The 6,381-nt window shown below is 42.1% G+C and overlaps 1 pseudogene; it reads right to left on the bottom strand.

Moving 5' to 3' along the window:
- Positions 1-2,091: 2,091 nt before the first annotated feature.
- LOC141422700 (ubiquilin-4 pseudogene) lies at positions 2,092-2,828 on the bottom strand (annotated as a pseudogene).
- Positions 2,829-6,381: the final 3,553 nt, after the last annotated feature.

Genomic DNA, 6,381 nt, shown 5'->3' with positions numbered 1-6,381 from the left:
TAATCCATTGATAGATTCATAGTATGATGACATTGTTGGGAGGTGGCAGAAAGTAGGAGGTGGGACCTAGTTGAGGAAAGTAGAATGTCTTTAAGGGTATATCTTGCCCTGGCCCCTTTCTGTATTTCCTCTCTCTGCTTCCTATCTACCATGAGATAAATAGCATCTTCCACATGCTCTCGCCACCAGGATGCTTTGCCAAAGTGCATAGAGCCAAACAACCATGAACTGAACCTTCTGAAATCATGAGCCATAATAAATCTTTTATACCTAAAGTTCTTCCCTTGGATATTTTTGTCAGAGCTATGCAAAAGTAACTGATACAGCTATATACAAGACCTTGTCTCAAAAACAAAAACAATAGCAGAAAATCCTTTCTGGCCTGGAGGGAAATAGTGAAGAACTTAAAGAGCAGGAATCAGAGTTCCAAAGGCAAGGGAATCTAGGGGGAGGGAGGGCACAACAATCCCTCTACTGTTCCTCCAAAGCAATCAGGAGTGATAAATGGGTGATCACAGCCCTGATACCTACAGAAGGGGTCACCACACTACCCAGAGACCCAAGGGATGTATTCCTGCCCTAGACTAGCCCTTTCATCCATTTCTTTCTAGTGGCAGAGAGCTCTGAACCAGAAAGCAACTAAGAATTTATCTCCATCCAAACTATGTGTTCACAAACACATACACACACTGCTAAGACAGATCCTTCTATCCCTCCTGTTTGAGAAAATCCCATTTACTTATGCCTGGGGGACACAGGCAGGTCCTGGATTCATGGAAGTGTGTGTGTGTGTGTGTGTGTGTTAGGAAAAGGAGCCAGTGGGACCTTGTAGGCCAAATCACTTAGCTTCATAGTGCCCTTCGTCAAGTCCCATCTGCATTTAAGTCTCCTGTTCCAGGCCCAGACCTAGATTTCCCTGCCTAAAACAGGGTCTAGTCTTTGATACTTGGTCAATTCTAACTTCCAAGCTTTCTATTCAGGCTGTCTTCTTCTATTTTATTCCTCCAGAAAACTGCATTCCCTCTTATTATGCACCAATCTCTATTGAGCTGGTCCAGGGCTTCTTAATTCTTGTCCACAAAAGACTTCCTTTTCATTCAAGGAGAACAGGTGACTTCCCTGGAAGTCACAATGTAGTGCATGAAAAAGTGCTAGAGAAAGCGACCATAGTAGGAGGTGATGAGAAAATTCACAGCCTTCTTCATCTATCTCTTCCTAAGACTGAAATTCTAGCATTGGTTGGGTTGAGGGTGGGAGAAGAAAGGGGGGAGAGAAAGAAGGCAGAGAGTTATCAAAAGTAAACATAAGACTAACAAAACTTTAGTTCTAATAAACCAGACAGGTAGCTTCTCCTTTGATTCTGCCCTGCCACTAAGAAATCTGTAAATTGCTGAAAGTGGTATGGCAGAAGGAAGTGGGGCCAATGGAACCATGAAAACAGTTTGAATAGCTCTGTTTAGTAGATTCTGTCAGAGATATAGCAGCAAAACAAAACATCTTAGGTATAGATCTGTGGAGTTGGGACCCAAACCTTTAAAGTCACCCTGCTATTTGAGGAGGACAAAGAAGAAGACAGAAGGAATGACAGACAGGCTACAAAGGGTAGAAATTGACAGAAAAAAAATAAATGCAGGCATTGAGGAAGAGGGAAGGCAGGAGGTATAAATGGGGACATTAAAGAGCTAGGAGTCTCCTGCTGTAGCAACAAGGGCCTCAACCAGGTTGACTTCACCATTGATGAAGCCCATGTAGTTGAGCTTGCTGTGGAAGTTGAAGTTGCTGTTAAAATCTCACTTCTGGCATCTGCACCTATGAGTTTCCATTTCTAGTCAAAAGCTGGATCATCTGCATGAGCAGCTGCTGAGCCTCTGCGGAGATGTAACCTGGCAGTCTGGGAGGTGGGAGTCTCAGGTGCAGACCCAACACTGATGCTTGCTGAGAGTGCACAGGTAAGTCCCAGACATATCGAGAGAGCAAAAGCTGGCTATCAACTGGGAGCAGTTTCTCCAGTCCCTGATGGATCTACAGCAGTGCCTGCAAGAACTGTAAGTGACTCCAGGTCCTATATTTTTGCTGAAGGCATGCATTTCTCTAGCCAGGGATTCCCCAAAAGAGCAACACATTCATCATCATATGTGCATCAATTTGGGGTTCTGGGCTGCATGTGTAAGAGACTGAGATCACATTCTCCATCAGCCAGGGTTTCTTAATGATCTGCGAGGGGAAGGCCTGAATTTCTGGACTGCTGAACATCCCTGACTTAAGGGCTAGCTGTATTGATCCCAGAAGGGTCATCTTCCAGAGCATCTGCCTTGTCTCCAGTCTTCCAGTGCTGTCTTCACTGCACCCAGTGGCCTGGAAAGTCAGGGGAAAGAGGTTCCAGAGATTAAGGAGGGGCTCTCTGGTCTCAGCCTGCAGTGCTGGGAGGATGAGTTTTTGGAGTTCTCAACTAGTAAAGAGAATGGATCGCTACCAAACTGTTCCTGGACAGCACTGAACAAGGGCTCTTGGATGTCTGTGTCCATGTGGCAGAGGGCGTTATTCCCTCCAGATGTTCTCAAAATCAGTCAGGGCAGGGCCTGGTTCAGTATCATCCCTGCAACCTGGCTCTATTCTGAGAAACTCCATCATCTGCCTCATTAAGAGTAGTGGAAAATGTAGCTCTCATCTCCAGGTTCTGCTCCATCAGCTGCTGCATCTGAGGCTGATCGTGATTGTGTGGTGCATCAGCTCAAGGGTAGACATAGTGTCCTGGACTACAGGGTTTTTCATGATCTGTGACAGCATGTCAGGATCAGCTGCCTCTGTGTCTGCTGCTGCAGTTCCATGAGGCTGGTGAAGTACAAGCCCAGGTTGCCCAGACCAGATCATTTCTACCAGGCACTGTGTAAGATACTAGGGCTAAAATATTAGAAAACACCAACACTCCTTGCCTTCAAAGAGCGCTGTCTATGGGAAAGGCAAGCAAGCTACTGGCAATTGCAACATAGTGTTAAATGCTACTCTAGGTCTAAGAACAGAATGCTAGGTACATAGGGGGCCCTAACCCTAGCCTGGGAGACTGTAGAAGGCTTCCAGAAGTTACAGGAAGCTTTGTAGAGGAAACACAGATCTCTACACCCACAGGAACATCTAGAATGGGCAGGAGGTAAGAAGAGAGTGTTCCACACTGAAGAAGTGCATGTGCAAAGATTCCAGGTCCAGTGCAATCAATGGATAAATGGATAAAGAAAATGTGGTATATAGATGTTGTATACACAATGGGATAAAGAATGGAATGGTATGTGTATACACAATGCAATAAAAAAGAATGAAGTCCTGTCATTTGCAACAAAATGAATGGAACTGGAAGACATTATGTTAAGTGAAATTAACCAGACACAGAAAGACAAGTACTACATGTTCTCTCTCATATATGGAAGCTAAAAAATGATAAGTCAACTTGAATGTAGAATCATTATTACTAGAGGTTGTGAAGGGGAGGTAGATAGGAGGAGGTTGGATTTGATCAAAGTATACTTTACACATATGTTGAAATATCACACTGAACACAATATGTACAATTTTTACATGTTAATCAAAATAAAATATTTTTAACTGATTCCAAGGTTAGAGTGGGTGGGTCAGCATGATCAGAGACCAAGGTACAGAAGAACACTCCATGTCATGCCCAGAGATAAGAGGGGACAGGACCATACATGAAGAATCTTGTTGACCATTGAAGAAACTTGGACTTAGTTCTATGAGCAGCAGGGAACAAGTGACAGATTTAGTGCAGGAGAATAACATGGTTCATGGAAGATGACACAAGCTGCATTGTGAGGACTAGTTTCTGGAAGGGCAATTATCACACAGATGCAGAAACATAAGCAAGCAGACACATGGCAATCAGGACAGTGAGAAGTGAATAGATTTAAGAGTGATCCCCAATATATTTAGACATTTTCAGGACTTGGTAATTAATAGGGCTGCCATCAGAGAAATCAGATGACATGCTTGAAAATCTATTCAAAGGGGAAGGAAATATAAAAAACAGCAGGAAATAATTATTTCTGCTCAAGAAATGATGAGTTGTATGTATCCAAGACATATGTAGATGGAAAAGGCAGTTGGAAGATCTGGGATAAAGATGACAAAACTATTAGCATGCAAATAGCAGTTCTGCCCAAGACCTGATGAGATAACCCAAAGAAAGTGTATAGAATAAGAAAAGTAAAAAGACTGGATGAGAACCAGACTTTAAAGACAAGAGTCAAGCATGGTGGTACACACCTATAATCCAGCTACTTGTGAAGCAGAGTAAGATTGCAGTTGAGCCTGGGCAAAGTTAGTTTAGCACAGACCCTATCTGAAAGAAAAATTAAAAAAAAAATCAAAGAGAGGAAACTCAAAAGAGAACAAGAAAGCCTGTTGAGAGGTAAAGAAAAGCAGGTGTAGGCTTTCAAGGAGTAGGGAAAAAGATTTCAGCCAGGAAGGAATGGCCTTCATGTCAATTCTACTGAAATGAAAAGTAAAGCAAAACTGAAATCATGTCCAGGAGGCTTTCCAAAAAGAGTGGATTTGGTCAGCCTGGAAGAAGACACTAGAAGAGAGCAGCTCTCCTTATCTTCTGTAAAATATTGAAGAGTCTATACTAATATCCTGGGCCTGGGTATAGGAGCAGGTGAGAGGAGAGAAGTAAGGCCTTTGGGAGCAGCAAGAGTAAAGAGGAAGAAATTTCAGATGAAAAGAGAAGTGAGACGTTGGGAGAGAGGATTTGCCTGGAAGCAAGCTTGTAGTGTAGTGACTAGTAATGAAGATGGTCTAGATTTGATTAAATGGTCAGCCACTTACAAGTGATGTGACTTTGGTCAAGTTACTTGATCTTTTCATAACTCAGTTTCCTCATCAGGAGAATAATGTCATCATGAGGTTTAAATCAGTGAATTTCTGTAATAGGCTTAAACAGTATTTTGTGTTAGCTCTTCTTAATATTTCCTTATTTTCTGGGAACTATGTAAGCCTTCAGAATTTTGATGAAATCTTTAAGAAAACAGAAACCACTGTCAACTGTGATTGGATTCTCTCCAATCTGGCAAAGTGTGTATACACACACACACACACACACACACACACACACACACACACACACAGTGCCTGGAGATAAACTTATTATGGTCTAAAAGGAAAGGGAGAGGGCTGACTATATCACCATAGCAGGAAACAGTAATGACCGTGAACTTTGTCCAGGTGCTCTGGTGTGAATGTTTGTGTGGCCCCAGAATTCAGACAGTGGAACACAATAAACAATGGGGTGATGATATTAGGAGATGGGGCCCCTGAGAGTAAATGAAGACACGAGAGAAGAGCTCTTGTGAATGGGATGAGTGCCTTTATAAAAGAGAATCCCAGAGAGTTGCCTGGCCCCTCCCACCACATGACTCACCCAACACGCAGTTCGCCTGGATCTTTCACTTATCAGCCTCCAGAAATGTAAAAAATAAATTCTATTGTTTATAAGCTACTCAGTTTATACTATTTTGTTATAGCAGCCTGAATAGACTTATCAAAGGTCAGTAAACTGCTGTCTATACCTGGTTTTGTAAATAAAGCAGCTGCATCCATCCTTAACATAGTATCCATGACTGCTTTCACGGTAGAACAGTCACCTGAATAGCTGAAACAGAGATGTGATCCTCAAAACCTAAAATGTTTAGCATCTGGCCCTTGACAGAAAAAGTTTCAACCCTTGATATCATTGTACTTTCACAATATTATGAAAGCACCTAGAGAAGAAAATTAAAGTACTTGGGAATTTTAATTGATCATAGATTGCACATAAATTAGTTGTATGATTTGTATGCTAAAAGTAAAACTGAAGCATACATAGATGAATTGCTAAGAAAGGCAAGATCCTGAATGACAGAGGAAGAGAGCTGGAAGCTGGTGATATTATGTTGAATTTAGACTATAAAGGGGGCCCAGGAATTAGAATCCCTACAGGAAGTAATACACTGGGGACGAAAATGGATCACCTCAAAGTTCTGGGGAAAGACTTATTTTCCAGTTCTGGTAACTGGAATCCACAGCTAAATTTACAATCATACTTCCTGACTTTTGTTTCATCTTTTCTATGAATTGTAACACTGCTATAGGCAAGGTAGAGACAGATTGAGAATTTCTTTCTCCCCAGTTTTGGAAATAAATTTATTTTTCTGTGTGTGTGTGTGTGTGTGTGTGTGTGTGTGTGTGTGTGTATGTGTGTGTGTGTGTATGTGTGTGTGTGTTTCTGTCTGTGTGTGTTGCCTTTTCTAATGTAAGCAGGTGTTCAGACCCAAGCCAGGCCTCATGGCCTATCAGTAGATGACCAGTACTATAACAATGTAGACAAACAAGTCCCAA

Source organism: Castor canadensis, chromosome 4 (assembly GCF_047511655.1).
Source record: "Castor canadensis chromosome 4, mCasCan1.hap1v2, whole genome shotgun sequence".
Taxonomy (NCBI): domain Eukaryota; kingdom Metazoa; phylum Chordata; class Mammalia; order Rodentia; family Castoridae; genus Castor; species Castor canadensis.
The sequence above is the reverse complement of the archived record's forward strand: the minus strand, read 5'-3'. Positions and strand labels throughout refer to the sequence as shown.